The sequence below is a fragment of the Eschrichtius robustus genome, chromosome 4, assembly GCF_028021215.1.
Source record: "Eschrichtius robustus isolate mEscRob2 chromosome 4, mEscRob2.pri, whole genome shotgun sequence".
Lineage (NCBI taxonomy): Eukaryota > Metazoa > Chordata > Mammalia > Artiodactyla > Eschrichtiidae > Eschrichtius > Eschrichtius robustus.
Window position 1 is genome coordinate 74,381,942 of NC_090827.1, and position 20,455 is coordinate 74,402,396.

Here is a 20,455-nt window from a genome sequence, read left to right on the forward strand (position 1 = left end):
AAACAATAGCAAAGATCAATAAAACTAAAAGCTGGTTCTTTGAGAAGATAAACAAAATTGATAAACCATCAGCCAGACTCATCAAGAAAAAAAGGGAGAAGATTCAAATCAATAGAATTAGAAATGAAAAAGGAGAACTAACAACTGACACTGCAGAAATACAAACGATCATGAGAGATTACTACAAGCAAATCTATGCCAATAAAATGGACAACCTGGGAAAAATGGACAAATTCATAGAAACGCACAACCTGCCGAGATTGAACCAGGAAGAAATAGAAAATATAAACAGACCAATCACAAGCACTGAAACTGAAACTGTGATTAAAAATCTTCCAACAAACAAAAGCCCAGGACCAGATGGCTTTACAGGTGAATTCTATCAAACATTTAGGGAAGAGCTAACACCTATCCTTCTCAAACTCTTCCAAAATATTGCAGAGGGAGGAACACTCCCCAACTCATTCTACAAGGCCACCATCACCCTGATACCAAAACCAGATAAAGATATCACAAAGAAAGAAAACTACATGCCAATATCACTGATGAACATAGATGCAAAACTCCTCAACAAAATACTAGCAAACAGAATCCAACAGCACATTATGAGTATCATACACCATGATCAAGTGGGGTTTATTCCAGGAATGCAAGGATTCTTCAATATATGCAAATCAATCAACGTGATACACCATATTAACAAACTGAAGGAGAAAAACCATATGATCATCTCAATAGATGCAGAGAAAGCTTTCGACAAAATTCAACACCCATTTATGATAAAAGCCCTGCAGAAAATAGGCATAGAGGGAACTTTCCTCAACATAATAAAGGCCATAGATGACAAAGCCACAGCCAACATCGTTCTCAATGGTGAAAAACTGAAACCATTTCCACAAAGATCAGGAACAAGACAAGGTTGCCCAGTGTCACCACTATTATTCAACATAGTTTTGGAAGTGTTAGCCACAGCAATCAGAGACGAAAAAGAAATAAAAGGAATCCAAATCGGAAAAGAAGAAGTAAAGCTGTCACTGTTTGCAGATGACATGATACTATACATAGAGAATCCTAAAACTGCCACCAGAAAACTACTAGAGCTAATCAATGAATTTGGTAAAGTAGCAGGATACAAAATTATGCACAGAAATCTCTTGCATTCCTATACACTAGTGATGAAAAATCTGAAAGAGAAATTAAGGTAACACTCCCATTTACCGTTGCACTAAAAAGAATAAAATATCTAGGAATAAACCTACCTAAGGAGACAAAAGACCTGTATGCAGAAAACTATAAGACACTGATGAAAGAAATTAAGGATGATACAAATAGATGGAGAGATATACCATGTTCTTGGATTGGAAGAATCAACATTGTGAAAATGACTCTACTACCCAATGCAATCTACAGATTCAATGCAATCCCTATCAAACTACCACTGGCATTTTTCACAGAACTAGAACAAAAAATTTCACAATTTGTATGGAAACACAAAAGACCCCGAATAGCCAAAGCAATCTTGAGAACGAAAAATGGAGCTGGAGGAATCAGGCTCCCTGACTTCAGACTATACTACAAAGCTACAGTAATGAAGACAGTTTGGTACTGGCACAAAAACAGAAACATAGATCAAAGGAACAGGATAGAAAGCCCAGAGATAAACCCACGCACATATGGTCACCTTTTCTTTGATAAAGGAGGCAAGCATATACAGTGGAGAAAAGACAGCCTCTTCAATAAGTGGTGCTGGGAAAACTGGACAGCTACATGTAAAAGAATGAAATTAGAACACTCCTTAACACCATACACAAAAATAAACTCAAAATGGATTAAAGACCTAAATGTAAGACCAGACACTATAAAACCCTTAGAGGAAAACATAGGCAGAACACTCTATGACATAAATCACAGCAAGATACTTTTTGACCCAGCTCCTTGAGAAATGGAAATAAAAACAAAATAAACAAATGGGACCTAATGAAACTTAAAAGCGTTTGCACAGCAAAGGAAACCATAAACAAGACAAAAAGACAACCCTCAGAATGGGAGAAAATATTTGCAAACGAATCAATGGACAAAGGATTAATTTCCAGAATATATAAACACCTCATGCAGCTCAATATTAAAAAAACAAACAACCCAATCCAAAAATGGGCCGAAGACCTAATAGACATTTCTCCACGGAAGACATACAGATGGCCAAGAATCATATGAAAAGCTGCTCAACATCGCTAATTATTAGAGAAATGCAAATCAAAGCTACCATGAGGTATCACCTCACACCAGTTAGAATGGGCACCATCAGAAAATCTACAAACAACAAATGCTGGAGAGGGTGAGGAGAAAAGGGAACCCTCTTGCACTGTTGGTGGGAATGTAAATTGACAAAGCCACTATGGAGAACAGTATGGAGGTTCCTTAAAAAACTAAAAATAGAACTACCATATGACCCAGCAATCCCACTACTGGGCATATATCCAGAGAAAACCATAATTCAAAAAGACACATGCACCCCAATGTTCATTGCAGCACTATTTACAATAGCCAGGTCATGGAAGCAACCTAAATGCCCATCGATAGACGACTGGATAAAGAAGATTTGGTTCATATACACAATGGAGTATTACTCAGCCATAAAAAGGAACGAAATTGGGTCATTTGTAGAGACGTGGATGGATCTAGAGCCTGTCATACAGAGTGAAGTAAGTCAGAAAGAGAAAAACAAATATCGTATATTAACACATGTATGTGGAACCTTAAAAAGTGGTATAGATGAACTGGTTTGCAGGGCAGATGTTGAGACACAGATGTAGAGAACAAATGTATGGACACCAAGGGGGGAAAGCCACGGGGAGGTGGGGATGGTGGTGGGTTGAATTGGGCGATTGGGATTGACATGTATACACTGATGCGTATAAAATGGATGACTAATAAGAACCTGCTGTACAAAAAAATAAAATAAAATTCAAAAATTCAAAAAAATATACATATATATGCAAGTAACTTAAAAGCCCTTTGCTAGAGCACAACTTTATGCACCACCCTAATTCTCTTTGTCCTGATTTCTAGAGCTGTCACCCAAATCCACACAAGAATTCTTGCTAAAATCGTGTCTTTTCCCTTTGAGATTTCCTTTATATTTGGTAGTCCCTGGACACCCACTGATTTTCTGAACCAACATAATGCCAAACTTCCATTTGCCACGGAAATCTAAAGAACAAGTTAAGAGAAACCACACTGTTGTATACCTAAATATGTCTTTGTGTTATTTACCTGTTCTAAGCTATTCTCTGAGATGGTATATCTTCAAGTTCTTCCTTCTTCCAGGGTTGCTCTTCACCTCAATCCTTATTTGATAAACTTCCACTTATTCTTCAAGTTTCAGCTTAAATGCCTCAGCCTTAACCTTTTTAATCCCCTTCTCCAAACCCAAGCCAGTTTCTGTTATTATCTCTAGAAGTTGGACTTTCCTTCAGACCACATGTAACAAGTTGTATCATTGGTCAGTATAGATGTTCATTAATATCTCTCCTTGTGTAAAATGTAATTCCTTGAGGACCAGAATAGTACTTTTGTAGTCACCACTGTGCATGCAGCACTGATGCTCTTGGCTGGCTTACTGTAGGTATACAAAAACTAATTTAGAGTAGATGAATTAAAAAAACAAATTTTAATATTGTGTCATGGAGGGCTTTCAGTATGTGAGAGAATCAATGCTAAACTTTCTGATATAATATCTCAAGTAAAATTGCACCTATTATCTCCATCAATTTTTGCAGTTAAGAATGTGAATGTGTGTTAGCTCAAATTGTTATCAGCTATTCCTTGAGCTTGTGTGCTGTGTTTGTGATTAAATTATTAAACACATAAGGTTAAGGGATGTTGCCTTATGCATCCTCTGCACTGCTCAGAGTATTTAGGATGACACTGAGCACACTGTAGGTTCTCAATACTGCTTAGCAAATAAAATTGAGGTGAATCAAATTGAAATGAATCAAAGAAGAAACTTCATAACATTTTGCCTTCTGAGTTTGGCAGATAGAACACTGAAGTGCTAGTTAGAATTACTCTACTTAGCTCTCAACTAGCTAGTGATTTTGGAGCCATTTGAAAGCTTTCCAGTTCTCCATCTACAGAATGAGGATAATGCCTGTCATCTTCAGGAGGATGGCATGAAGATTATATACCATCTTTACATGAAAAAGGCTTAATAAATATGAAGCATTGTCATTCAATACCTGAGCAAGTTAAGCACAGAGCTGCAAGTGATATACTTAAGGTCTAATTCATATAGGTGGAAATCTGTTAGCATGGAGAAAGATACTCAGAAAATGATGTAAGATAAAATTTTGTGATTTGATGGCACACTTCTTTGGCTTAGTAATTCTGGGATACCTTTGGATCCTTACTTGTTTTTAGATCTTGGTGAAGAGGATGAGGCTTGCACTAATATCATGTAAAACTTCTTCACTGCTGAAGAAAGTTTGTTGTTGATATTATCTTTATCCAATTTATCACATAAGCTCCGAATAACGAAGCCAATGGGACAGTATTTCTAATGGTCCTCTGGCATACTTTTGTCTACTGAGCAATTAATCTATTGGGGGGAATTATCGCTCTCCCACAGTATGAGACTATTGATCATATCCCCACCTTTACCACAATCTCCATCATAAGGTTGGGCATACAAGTGTATATATGACCCAAGGAGGGCCAATCAGAAGCAAGTTGGGGGAATCAGTAGGAATATTACATGGAAGAAGGATTCCATCAATCAAATACTGCAAGTCCTTTGGACATTATTAGCCTGGATTAACTGGAAGGTCTCATTATTGCTACATATAGAGAGGCTGCCGGAAAATAAAGTCACCACAGTAGAAAGAATTGAGAGGTGGAGAAAGAAAAAGGCAGATACTTGATGATAGATTGGAAGAGTGAAGACATCTGTTCCTGTAACCATTATCCATCACTAGACTTCCACATAGTTATGTATAAATACATTGTTTATATCTTAACCTAATCTGAGATGGGTTTTATACCCGGCAGTTCAATATCTATAAACACTACCTGCTGTAGACTAGGAATCTTCTGTCCCATCTTAACTTTCCCCATTCCATATCAACAAACACAATAACAATCTTTGTAATTTGGAAGCTTTATGGGTGTACTTTCTTTGAGAACACTGAAATGATAAACCAAAAGTGTCATTAATAAGTAGGAAGCTTGAAAAACAAGATTTCATGTCGATTGTGTTTATCCTAACCTTACTCATGGAAAAAAGAAACCTTCATGTTTGATTATTTTATTATCGTAACATCTCCTTTGCATTGTACCTGACTAAACTGTCCTCAAATAAAGGAACTAAAGTAGAGACATATCATAAAATGTTACAGAGAGGGAGTCTTGGTATAGAACTTCACTCAGTGCTTGAATTTCCAAACAAGTGGCCATCTGGTACACATTATCCCTCTAGTAACAAAAACAGAAACAGAAACAGAAACATCATACCCGAGGGATATATTCTATTTGGGAGCAGTTCTGTTTGAGAGGAAGTTTTCTTTTTTGTGATCTGAAATCTGCTTGCTTTGACTTTGTTTTAACCGATGGTATTTATCCTTTCATTCTGCAATCTCAAATAAACCAGGGACCACTTCTCTTTTGTTCATTATTGCATTATGATTACACAGTACGTATGTGGACTATATATTAGATGTGCCAATGAATGTTTCTCAATTAATAAAATTATAAACTAATGCATGAATAAATAAACTGATGGATAATCTCTGTAACCATGTAGAATAATTCCACCATTGAAAAATAACTGTTGTACTAAGCTTTCAGTTTTTCAAGCCGAACAGCTTCTTATTTCAAACTGTTGTTTAAATTCTTCACTATCCTGTTTGTTATTCTAAGGATTCATTCCAGTCTGTTAATGTCTCTTTATAGAAGCATATTCTTCTATAATTCTATGATTGCATCCTAAGGTCCTACTAATTTTTGCTTTTGTATTTTTATTTGTTTTTTGTTTGTTTGCTAATTGGTGCATCATACTGTTATACTCAAAAGGAATATGGAGTAAGCTAAAGTCCTAGGATGTCTCAAATTCTGTACTCTTGTGGGTTTTTATATATTTTTTTCATATCAAGGTTTCTATTGCTAGATTGCATCCATTTAACCAATCTCCCAAAATAATTGTTTTTTTTTGGTCCCACAAAGTGGCATGCGGGATCTCAGTTCCCCCACCAGGGATGGAACCCGTGCCCCCTGCAGTGGCAGCACAGAGCCTTAACCACTGGACCTCCAGGGAATTCCCAATAATTTTTGATCTGTGTCATCCAGTAGATTTGTCTTTTAGTTTGATGAATTTGATAAACTTTTACCTACTATGATGTTCATACAACAATATATTGAATAGAAGAAACACTTTCTAAATATTTTTGAATAGATGAAGTCAGTGAATCTAATGAAATCAGTGATGCGTTCAATGCAGATCTAACTTAGAATGAGTAAGAAATTGAGCTTTTGGAAATCATAGAATTGGTTCTAATCATTAAAGAAAACTTTCTTTGTCATATCACTTTCTGCATTCAGCATTGAAACATGCTATGAGAACATAAATATTCTAGCTAGGACACGTATCAGGAGAAGATTTGGACGTCTCATCTTTGAGCTTTATCATAGTCAGTGGCCCTTTGTTTTTACCTGATGTGTTGCCAATTTAGCGTTTGCCTGACTGCAATAAATTTCCTTTGACATGCACTTAATATGAGCTTTTAGGCATATATTGAGTCTAAAAAAAAATGAGGGGGCATTGATGTTCCTTTAGTCTTCTCTTCCATCTCATGGACAGAATTTAGGAAGAGCAGCAAGAAACATACAAGAGAAGCACATGCATCATGGAAGGAAGTAGGTCTTGAAAATACCCAAGGGAAGCCCATGCCACTGAACAACTAATTAGTGTCTTCATCAACAAGAAATATGAGCATGGAGGGAGGAAACTCCTATATTTCTCCAGAGAGATTATAAAACAAAGAACTCCTTGATCTGATCTCATTTGTTCTTCTCTTTTGTCTTTACAGACAAAGAGGAGACATAAATAAGCTCCCACCTTCTGTTAAGGGCTGCACTGCTTGCCAATTATTTAAATGATGGAGGAGAGATGGCTACTGGGAAGTGTACTTAAAAAGAGAGAAAAAGGCCAAAATACCAATATGATGGTAATAGATTCATTCCCCCTTTACTCCAGATTTGTGCACATTTAAGATAGAAACCAAGAGGCCCTGAGCTGTAAATTCTTGTCCCTTTCCTTTGCATAGGCTTTACTGGATAAGCACTTAGAAGTACAGCTACCTCGACATAGCATTGAAATAAGTTAAAGGGAGGGAGATTCTGGCAAGTTTCTCCAAAACAGCAGTTGTTCCCTCAGAATCAACAATTCCCTCAGAATCAACAATGTCCTGAAAGAATAAGGTAATATTTTACTAAAATATCCTATTGCCAGACTTTCCTAAAAGATAATAGAATTTAGATTTTAATCCCAAGATTTCTCAGTAAGAATAGTAATAGCTGATCCTGTAATATTTGCGACATGCCAGGCAGTTTTCTGAGTGCTTCATATGTATTAATTCACACGTACATGAAGAAACAGAGAGTAAACAATTTGCCCAAGTTTATGCAGCTGGTAAGTGTTGGAGTTGAGATTGGAACCTCTGCCTGGACTCTTAACCATCCACTAAACTGTTTCTATAGTGATCAACACACTTTAGCCATGTGCCAAACATAGACCACAATCTAAACCATGAATATGTAGTTTAATTATAAAGGAAAATTACTATGTAAAGTTTCTTTTTATTCATTCACCACAAACACTCTTTGACAAATAAATATTGGCAGGGGCATCAAACATAAATCAAGATTTAAATATCTCATCAGGCCTTTTCATATCCATTGATTTACATATTAAGAGTACCTAATAAATTTTTTTCTTCCACTCTTTTATTTCCATTTTTTTTTAACATGATAAGATACACACAAAATAAAAATCTACCATTCTAACAATTTTAAATATACAGTTCTGGGGCATTAAGTACATTCACACTGTTGTGCAACCATCATCACCATCCATCTCCAGAACTCGTCCTCTTGCAAAACTAAAACTCTATGTCCATTAAACAACTCCCCATTCCTCCCTTCCTCCAGCCTCAGGCAAATACCATTCTACCTTTCTCTCTCTGTGACTTTGACTCCTCTAGGTACCTCACATAAGTGGAATCACACAGTATTTGTCTTTATGTGATTGGCTTATTTCACTTAACATAACATCCTCAAGATTCATCCACAGTGTAGTATGTGTCAAAATTCCTTTTTAAGGCTGAATACTATTCTATGGTGTGTATACACCACACTTTGCTTATCCATTCATCTGTTGAACATTTGGATTACTCCTACCTTTTAGGTATTGTGAAAAAACTGCCATGAACATGGGTGGAATCTCCCACTCTTTATATGCAAAAGAGAATCTGCCAAAAATTACTATACCTAATAACTAAAAATAGCTATTTTAATTAAAATTTTGAATCAGTAATAAAATTATAAAACTATGATACCATATGATTATCAGAAATATTTTTCAATTTAAAATACATTTGTACCATTTGGAATAGTATAAGTTTAAAATCTGTTCATTCATTCCATGAGCACTAAGGAATGCTTATTGTGTGCAGAGTACTGTGTATAGGAAGGGCTAGCAGGGATTCAGTGATGATTAAGGGATGACTCCTACACAAATGGGACCTGAAAGCTGAAGTTTACCTCTGAAGTTAAATCAATAAGATAACAAATGTATAAATACATATAATAAAATATCCATGAGACATGAGACATTTAGTTTTGTTCATTTGAAGATGGTAATCTAGTATATAATTAACATTTGTGAATGGATTATCTCTGTCAAATATAGTCAGAGGAAGAAGGGAACTGCAATAACAGAAGTATAAACTAAAACTATGTTAGTATAAATGAATTTTATTGCTATTGCTGCATGACAAAACACTCCAAAACTCAATGGCAATCTAGGTTGAGCTCAGCTGGGCAGTTCTTCCTCAGGCTTAAGCAACTGAGTGTCTCTGTTTCTCACTGCAGGTGCATGGACAGCCTCCAGCCATGGCATGTTATTTTCATAGCAATGCATATGTGCAAAAGAGCACCTGCAGATACATACAAGGCCTCTAAGGCCTAGGCTCAGAAATGGTACCTTGTCATATCTACCTCATTCCATTGGCCAAAACAAGACATATGGCCAATCTCAAAGTCAAGAGAAATGAAAATAGACTTGACTCCAAGTTTAAAGAACTGCCAAGTCACATGGCAAAAAGCACGGATACAGGAGGAGGAAAACTGGCACCAGTAAGGCAAACTAACACAGTGGAAGAAAGTAAATGTAAATTCTGACTAGAAGATTAGCAGTTGGCTCACAGAAGGGAAGTTCTCTTAGTAGGAAACCAAAATTAATAAAGGTTATATGAAATAAAAATTGTTGTCAAGGTATTAGATGTGCCTTGAAACAAATACCCATTGCAAATTGTGATTAGACATTACTCAGAGTTCTCAGTGTAGCAGCAAGTTGTTTGAGTTTGCATATCTGAATCCCTTTAAAAATTGGAAATGACTATAATTGGGAATGTGGGGAATGGATAAAGGCAGGTATTCTTAGAAATGTGCATGACATGAGCAAACGTGGAAAAGAAGCAATTAGGGAATAATCAGTTGTATAACAAACAATTTTATAAGGAAATAGTGAGGATAATAAGAGATACAGTATAGAGTTTCTTAAATGTATTAAAAAAAAATGATTTGGTTTTTACTCAATGGGTTCTGTGGAAACTTAAAGACTTTTGAACAAACGTTTGAAACAACTAAAGTGGAGAGACCTTCAGGATGACGGAAGAGTAAGGCATGGAGATCACCTTTCTCCCCACAAATACATCAGAAATACATATCTACATGTGGAACAACTCCTAAAGGACACCTACTGAACGTTAGAAGAAAACCTCAGACTTCCCAAAAGGCAAGAAACTTCCCATGTACCTGGGTAGGGCAAACGAAAAAACACAGACAAAAAAATAGGGAAAGGACCTGCACTTCTGGGAGGGAGAGTGAAGGAGGAGAAGTTTCCACACACTAGGAAGCCCCTTTGCAGGCGGAGACAGGGAATGGGCGGGGAAGGAAAGCTTCAGAGCCACGAAGGAGAGCGTAGCAACAGGGGTGCGGGGGGCAAAGCGGAGAGATTCCCGCACAGAGGATCGGCGCCGACCAGCACTCACCAGCCCGAGAGGCTTGTCTGCTCACCCGCCGGGACAGGCGGGGGCTGGGAGCTGAGGCTCCGGCTTCGGTCGCATTGCAGGGAGAGGACAGGGGTTGGCGGCGTGAACACAGGCTGAAGGGGTAAGTGCGCCACAGCTAGCCGGGAGGGAGTCCAGGAAAAGGTCTGGAGCTGACGAACAGGCAAGAGACTTTTTCTTGCCTCTTTGTTTCCTGGTGCGCGAGGAGAGGGGATTAAGAGCGCCGCTTAAAGGAGCTCCAGAGACGGGCACGAGCCGCGGCTATCAGCGCGGACCCCAGAGACGGGCATGAGACGCTAAGGCTGCTGCTGCCGCCACCAAGAAGCCTGTGTGCAAGCACAGGTCACTGTCCACACCGCCCCCCCCGGGAGCCTGTGCAGCCCGCCACTGCCAGGGTCCCGTGATCTGGGGACAACTTCCCTGGGGGAACACACGGCGCGCCTCAGGCTGGTGCAACGTCACGCTGGCCTCTGCCGCTGCAGGCTCGCCCAGCATTCCGTACCCCTCCCTCCCCCCGGCCTGAGTGAGCAGAGCCCCCTAATCAGCTGCTACTTTAACTCCGTCCCGTCTGAGCGAAGAAGAGATGCCCTCAGGTGACCTACACGCAGATGCAGGGCCAGATCCAAAGCTGAACCCCCGGAGCTCTGCGAACAAAGAAGAGAAAGGGAAATTTCTCCCAGCGGCCTCAGAAACAGCAGATTAAATCTCCACAATCAACTTGATGTACCTGCATCTGTGGAATACCTGAATAGACAACGAATCATCCCAAAATTGAGGCGGTGGAATTTGGGAGCAACTATATATATTTTTCCTTATTCTCTTTTTCTGAGTGTGTATGTGTATGCTTCTTTGTGTGATTTTGTCTGTATAGCTTTGCTTTTACCATTAGTCCAAGGGTTCTGTCTGTCCTTTGTTGTTTTTTTTTTTTTCTCACTTTTCTTATGAGCCGTGTGGCTGACAGGGTCTTGGTGCTCTGGTCGGGTGTCAGGCCTGTGCCTCTCAGGTGGGAGAGCCGAGTTCTGGACACTGGTCCGCCAGCGACCTCCCGGCTCCACGTAATATCAAATGGCGAAAGGTCTCCCAGAGATCTCCATCTCAACGCTAAGACCCAGTACCACTGAACGACAAGCAGGCTACAGTGCAGGACACTGTATGACAAACAACTAGCAAGACAGGAACACAACACCACCCATTAGCAGAGAGGCTGCCTAAAATCATAATAAGGTCACAGACACCTCAAAACACACCACCAGAAAGACAAGATCCAGGCTCATCCACCAGAACACAGACACTAGTCCCCTCCACCAGGGAACCTACACAATCCACTGAACCAACCGTAGCCACTGGGGGCAGACACCAAAAACAGCGGGAACTATGAACCTGCAGCCTGCGAAAAGGAAACCCCAAACACAGTAAGTTAAGCAAAATGAGAAAACAGAGGAACACACAGCAGATGAAGGAGCAAGGTAAAAACCCACCAGACCAAACAAATGTAGAGGAAATAGGCAGTCTACCTGAAAAAGAATTCAGAGTAACGATAGTAAAGATGATCTAAAATCTTGGAAATAGAATGGAGAAAATACAAGAAACATTTAACAAGGACCTGGAAGAACTAAAGAGCAAACAGACAATGATGAACAACACAATAAATGAAATTAAAAATTCTCTAGAAGGAATCAATAGCACAATAACTGAGCAGAAGAACGGATGAGTGACCTGGAAGATAAAATAGTGGAAATAACTACTGCATAGCAGAATAAAGAAAAAAGAATGAAAAGAATTGAGGACAGTCTCAGAGACCTCTGAAACATTAAATGCATCAACATTTGAATCATAGGGGTCCCAGAAGAAGAGAAAAAGAGAGGGACTGAGAAAATATTTGAAGAGATTATAGTTGAAAACTTCCCTAATATGGGAAAGGAAATAGTTAATCAAGTCCAGGAAGAGCACAGAGTCCCATACAGGATAAATCCAAGGAGAAACACGCCAAGACACATATTAATCAAACTATCAAAAATTACATACAAAGAAAAAATATTAAAAGCAGCAATGGAAAAGCAACAAATAACATACAAGGGAATCCCCATAAGGTTAACAGCTGATCTTTCAGCAGAAACTCTGCAAGCCAGAAGGGATTGGCAGGATATATTTAAAGTGATGACAGGTAAAAACCTACAACCAAGATTACCCAGCAAGGATCTCATTCACATTCGACACAGAAATTAAAACCTATACAGACAAGCAAAAGCTAAGGGAATTCAGCACCGCCAAACCAGCTTTACAACAAATGGTAAAGGAACTTCTCTAGGCAAGAAACACAAGAGAAGGAAAAGATCTACAATAAGAAACCCAAACAATTAAGAAAATGGTAATAGGAACATACATATGGATAATTACCTTAAATGCAAATGGATTAAATGCTCCAACCAAGAGACATAGACTGGCTGAATGGATACAAAAACAAGACCCGTATATATGCTGTCTGCAAGAGGCCCACTTCAGACATAGGGACATATACAGACTGAAAGTGAGGGGATGGAAAAAGATATTCCATGCAAAGGGAGATCAAAAGAAAGCTGGAGTAGCAATACTCATATCAGACAAAATTGACATTAAAATAAAGATTATTACAAGAGACAAAGAAGGACACTACATAATGATCAAGGGATCAATCCAAGAAGAAGATATAACAATTGTAAATATTTATGCACCCAACATAGGAGCACCTCAATACATAAGGCAAATGCTAACAGCCATAAAAGGGGAAAATGACAGTAATACAATCATAGTAGCAGACTTTTACTCCCCACTTTCACCAATGGACAGATCATCCAAAATGAAAATAAATAAGGAAACACAAGCTTTAAATGATACATTGAACAAGATGGACTTAATTGATATGTATAGGACATTCCATCCAAAAACAACAGAATACACTTTCTTCTCAAGTGCTCATGGGACATTCTCCACGATAGATCATATCTTGGTCACAAATCAAGCCTTGGTAAATTTAAGAAAATTAAAGTCGTATGACGTATCTTTTCCGACCACAACGCTATAAGACTAGATATTAATTACAGGAAAAAATATGTAAAAAATATAAACCCATGGAAGCTAAACAATACACTACTTAATAAGCAAGAGATCACTGAAGAAATCAGAGAGGAAATCAAAAAATTCCTAGAAACAAATGACAATGAAAACACAATGACCCAAAACCTATGGGATGCAGCAAAAGCAGTTTTAAGAGGGAAGTTTATAGCAATACAATCCTGCCTCAAAAAACAAGAAACATCTCAAAAATAACCTAACCTTACACCCAAAGCAATCAGAAAAAGAAGAACAAAAAACCCTGAAATTAGCAGAAGAAAAGAAATCATAAAGATCAGAGCAGAAATAAATGAAATAGAAAGAAAGAAAACAATAGCAAAGATCAATAAAACTAAAAGCTAGTTCTTTGAGAAGATAAACAAAATTGATAAACCATTAGCCAGACTCATCAAGAAAAAAAGAAGACTCAAATCAATAGAATTAGAAATGAAAAAGGAGAAGTAAAAACTGACACTTCAGAAATACAAAGGATAATGAGAGATCACTACAAGCAACTATATGCCAATAAAATGGACAACCTGAAACAAATGGACAAATTCTTAGAAAAGCACAACCTTCCAAAACTGAACCAGGAAGAAATAGAAAATATAAACAGACCAATCACAAGCACTGAAATTGAGACTGTGATTAAAAACCTTCCAACAAACAAAAGCCCAGGACCAGATGGCTTCACAGGCGAATTCTATCAAACATTTAGAGAAGAGCTAACATATATACTCCTCAAACTCTTCCAAAATATGGCAGAGGGAGGAACACCCCCAAACTCATTCTACAAGGCCACCATCACCCTGATACCAAAACCAGATAAAGATGTCACAAAAAAAGAAAGCTACAGGCCAATATCACTGATGAACATAGATGCAAAAATCCTCAACAAAATACTAGCAAACAGAATCCAACAGCACATTAAAAGGATCATACACCATGATCAAGTGGGGTTTACCCCAGGAATGCAAGGATTCTTCAATATACGCAATCAATGTGATACACCATATTATCAAATTGAAGGACAGAAACCATGCAATCATCTCCATAGATGCAGAAAAAGCTTCCGATAAAATTCAACACCAATTTATGATAAAAACCCTCCAGAAATTAGGCATAGAGGGAACTTACCTCAACATAATAAAGGCCATAGATGACAAACCCACAGCCAACATTGTCCTCAATGGTGAAAAACTGAAACCATTTCCACTAAGATCAGGAACAAGACAAGGTTGCCCACTCTCACCACTATTATTTAACATAGTTTTGGAAGTTTTAGCCACAGCAATCAGAGAAGAAAAAGAAATAAAAGGAATAAAAATTGGAAAACAAGAAGTAAAACTGTCACTGTTTGCAGATGACATGATACTATACATACAGAAACCCTAAGATGCTACCAGAAAACTCCTAGAGCTAATCAATGAATTTGGTAAAGTAGCAGGATACAAAATTAATGCACAGGAATATCTTGCATTCCTATACACTAATGATGAAAAATCTGAAAGAGAAATTAAGGAAACACTCCCATTCACCACTGCAACCAAAAAAATAAAATACCTAGGAATAAAGCTACCCAAGGAGTCAAAAGACCTGTATGCAGAAAACTATAAGACACTGATGAAAGAAATTAAAGATGATCCAAACAGATGGAGAGATATACCATGTTCTCAGATTGGAAGAATCAACATTGTCAAAATGACTGCACTACCCAAAGCAATGTACAGATTCAATGCAACCACTATGAAACTACCAATAGCATTTTTCACAGAGCTAGAACAAAAAATTTCACAATATTTATGGAACCACAAAAGCCCCGAATAGCCAAAGCAACCTTGAGAAAGAAACATGGAGCTGGAGGAATCAGGCTCCCTGACTTCAGACTATACTACAAACCTACTGTAATGAAGACAGTATAGTACTGCCACAAAAACAGAAATATAGATCAGTGGAACAGGATAGGAAGCCCAGAGATAAACCCATGCACATATCGTCACCTTATTTTTGATAAAGGAGGCAAGAATATACAGTGGAGAAAAGACAGCCTCTTCAATAAGTGGTGCTGGGAAAACTGGACAGCTACGTGTAAAATAATGAAATTAGAACACTCCCTAACACCATACACAAAAATAAACTCAAAATGGATTAAAGACCTAAATGTAAGGCCAGACACTGTAAAACTCTTAGAGGAAAACATAGGCAGAATATTCTATGACATAAATCACAGCAAGATCCTTTTTGACCCACCTCCTAGGGAAATGGAAATAAAAACAAAAATAAACAAATGGGACCTAATGAAACTTAAAAGTTTTTGCACAGCAAATGAAACCATAAGCAAGATGAAAAGATAACCCTCAGAATGGGAGAAAATATTTGCAAATGAAGCAACTGACAAAGGATTAATCTCCAAAATTTACAAGCAGCTCATGCAGCTCAATGTCAAAAAAACAAACAACCCAATCCAAAAATGGGCAGAAGACCTAAACACACATTTCTCCAAAGAAGATATATAGATTGCCAACAAACACATGAAAGAATGCTCAACGTCACTAATCATTAGAGAAATGCAATTCAAAACTACAATGAGGTATCACCTCACACCAGTCTGAATGGCCATCATCAAAGTATCTACAAACAATAATGCTGGAGAGGCGATGGAGAAAAGGGAACCCTCTTGCACTGTTGGTGGGAATGTAAATTGATACAGCCACCACGGAGAACAGTATGGAGGTTCCTTAAAAAACTAAAAATAGAACTACCATATGACCGAGCAATCCCACTACGGGGCGTATACCCTGAGAAAACCATAATTCAAAAAGAGTCATGTACCACAATGTTCATTGCAGCACTATTTACAATAGCCAGGACATGGAAGCAACCTAAGTGTCCATCAACGGATGAATGGATAATGAAGATGTGGCACATATATACAATGGAATATTATTCAGCCATACAAAGAAATGAAATTGAGTTATATGTAGTGAGGTGGATGGACCTAGAGTCTGTCATACAGAGTGAAGTAAGTCAGAAAGAGAAAAACAAATACCGTATGCTAACACATATATATGGAATCTAAGAAAAAAAAATGGTTCTGAATAACCTAGGGGCAGGACAGGAATAAAAGGAATAAAGACGCAGACGTAGAGAATGGACTTGAGGACATGGGGAGGGGGAAGAGTAAGCTGGGACTAAGTGAGAGCGTGGCATGGACATATATACACTACCAAATGTAAAATAGATAGCTAGTGGGAAGCAGCTGCATAGCACAGGGAGATCAGCTCAGTGCTTTGTGACCACCTAGAGGGGTGGGATGGGGAGGGTGGAAGGGAGACGCAAGAGGGATGAGATATGGGGAAATATGTATATCTATAGCTGATTCACTTTGTAATAAAGCAGAAACTAACACACCACTGTAAAGCAATTATACTCCAGTAAAGATGTTAAAACACAAAAAAACAAACAAAAAAATAACTAAAGTAGTGAAGTGGGAGGAAAAAAATCTGCCTGGGTACATGAAATGGAGAGGAATAGCAGTGTCTAGAAAGCAGGATTCTAGATAAAATGATTGAAGACATGACCCTCGACTGGTTGTGAAGTATAATGACAATGGAAGGAAGACAATAAAGTGAGAGCACTTGGGATGTGACAGGATTGAGAAGTTGTAAAGAAGGTAGAGAATTCAAAGATTTTAACTCAAAGTTATCAAGTCTGGGTGACCAGACATATGAAAATATGGTTACTTAACATAAATCAAGAGTAGGACTAATTTTAGTGAGAATTCTGCATAGAGAGAATGCGTGTGTTCCTGAGGTGAGAGAGTCTGTGGTATTTCAAAAAATTAAATAAACAAAACAGAAGAAGATGAAGAAGACCAATATAATTGGAATTCAGTAAGTTAGTAAGAGAGTAAGAGAGAAAGTGTTAACCACTAAGACTGGAGAAGTAAGCAGAATCTATATAGTAAGGTTTTTAAGTCAGGTTAAATATTTGAAACTTTGTGAACAACAATACGAAGTTCTAAGCACAAGAGAAACAGGATGTGATCAATATTTCTGAAAAATCAATCTGATGTCTGAGTTGATATACAAAAGGAAATTACTAATTAAACCAATTATTTACAGTATACACAGTCTTTCACCATAAATGTGTCACCACTGGAATTATGTCAACATGTCTTCTGTGTAAACAAAATAACTAAAATGGATTGAACATGTTTTTTCCTGAATAATAAAGGAAAAACAGCATAATCCCTGTTTTACAAATTAAAATACACATCTTTCTTCACAGCAATACCATTAACTACTTAGACACTAGTTAGAAACGTCCATGATTATTAACAATGAAATACAATTTGTGAAAAAAAAATAAAGTGATAGGCAAACTCTCAGATACATCAAAAGATTATTTACTGTGAAGCAGTAATAATATGTTCATCTAAGAAGGAAGCTGCCATCATCTTACCTAATCAAAATCCATTGTGTCTGGCCAGAACACATTAGTTCTGGCATGTCAGCACTACTAAGAACTGTGTCTTCAGGTTGGATGGAGAAAGGGGTATATTATTTTGGTGATTATCAAATATTTCTTTATTGTGGAATAATTTCTCAGTTTCTCTTCTCTGCTGCCTTGGATATTTTGATACAAAATCAGAATTTACAGAATATTCAGGTGTTGTTTTAAAAAAAGAGAACACTTTGATTTGGTCCTAATTGGGTGGAAAGGAGAGCAAAATAAATATCATATCACATATCAATTTTCTAAATAGTCTACACATTTTCCTTTTTGTCCACAAAATGACATTTAAATATATAACTTTGCATATCATTTTTTATCTTCTCCTGAACATGATTAAAGATTGTGTAGATTCACATATAAATGTATCACCTATACCTCTAATTCAAATATGAATTTTTTTTACTTTAACCTTTTAAATTAAACTTGTGAAAAACTGTAAAGGTTAAAGTCAGGGTGAACTGATTCCACTTTCACCTTAGTCAAAGTTGAATTTACTGTTATTAAATGACTTAAAAGGAAGGTGCAAATATTCTTTTTATAACTGCAAGCCATTTTTAAGAGTATCTAAGTAAAAATAATAGTCAAATACACTTAAGCTCTCCAAAGGGCAACCATTAAAAGCAAAGGATAATAACAGAAAGCAACAGAAGTAACAATCACCAAATCCTATTTTAGTTCTTTTTTCTCTCATGTATTGCAAACATTTTGTTTCTCAAATTTTGCTTATATTTTAACTTTATTAAGGATTTTTTGCCATGAAGAAATTTTGTAATGCAGCTCAAATCAATACTTAGCCCTACTGTTGCTTCTGGATATTTTTCAATGCTTAGAAATAAGTGCAATTAAATTCTCCAATGTTTCCTTCTTGTACTTTTTTTAATGGCTCCTATTTTATATTACGATATTCATCTTCACAAATCATGAGGAAAATTCAAATCAAAACCACGGTGAGATATCACCTCATATTTGTCAGGATGGTTATTATCAAAAACAACAACAACCACCACAACAAATGTTGGCAAGAATGTGGAGAAACTGGAACCACTGTACACTGTTGTTAGGGATGCAAAATAGTGCAGATGCTATCAAAAACAATACAGAGGTTCCTCAAAAAATTAAACCTAGAACTACCCAGTAATCCTACTTCTGGGTATATATCCAAAAGAATTGAAATTAGGAACCCAAAAGAATATTAGCACTCCCATGTTCATTGCAGCACTATTCACAATAACTAAGATGAAATAACAAAAATGCCCATTGACAGACATATGGATAAAGAAAATGTGGTATCTATATACAGTGGAATAATATTCAGCTTTACAAAAGAAGGAAATTCTACAACAATCAACAACATGGCTAGACCTTGAGGAATTTATGCTAAGTGAAATAAACCAGTCACAAGTACTATATGATATCACTTACATGAGGTATCTAAAATAGACAGATTCATAAAATCAAAGAGTTGAAATGATGGTTGCCAGGGGCTAGAGGGAGGGAAAAGTGGGGTGTTATCAATCGACAGTCATAAAGTTTCGGTTAAGTAAGATGAATAAGCTCTAGAGATCTGCTCTACAATATAGTACCTATAGTCAACAATAATGTATTATGCAATTAAAATTTGTTAAGATGACAGATCTCACATTATTATGTGTCCTTACCACAATGATAATGTCAGAAAGATACTTAGTTCATTGGAAATTTACTGTGGGATAATGACTAAGAATGGGGTGGGGGGGAGGATGACATTTTATTGTTTTCCTGTGACTATTTCAATGTTTTCAGCAATACTAATTGAATGACCCACTTTAATCAATGCCACTCATATCACATATTAATTTTCACATTTATCTGGATTTCTGACCTCTATTGTGTTCCATTAATATGGCTTTTTATTTTTGAATCAGTTATACTATTTTAAGTATTTTAACTTTAAAATTTATTTTAACATTTATTAAGAATAGCTTTCTGCATAAATCATTTAATTGGCAGATGCTGGTAGTAAGTTCAGTTTGAAGGAGAGGTCAAGACAAAGACTCTATCTGGGTAAATTAAACAAATTTGACTAAAAGATTGGTAAAGAAGTCAGCTCAGGGGCAGAAGTATTCTCCAGTGTTGGATGAAGGATAAATCTTTTTGTGTCCCCAGAACAGGTACACAGTTGTAGATCCTAAACGTGAGTCAGGGAGAGCCAAGTCAGAACTTGAGGAAGCTCAACTATCCCTTCAGGAGAAGACTTACATGCAAGAGGCTTTAGCACTACAGTCCTGCCTGGACATGTGCTGGAGACCCCTGTCACTGGCTGGGGCACTTCTTAACCTTAAACTTACACAGTGCACTGTATGATCCCCACTAGCATGTATAAGCCATGAAGGCAGGAATCATCTCTTTTGTCCATTGTTCTACCCCCAGCATCAAGAACTGAGCCTGGCATAGAATAAGAATTCAATAAACAATTGCTGAATGCTGAATAAATGAATGGAAAAATTTCTGGAATAAAGCACATAATA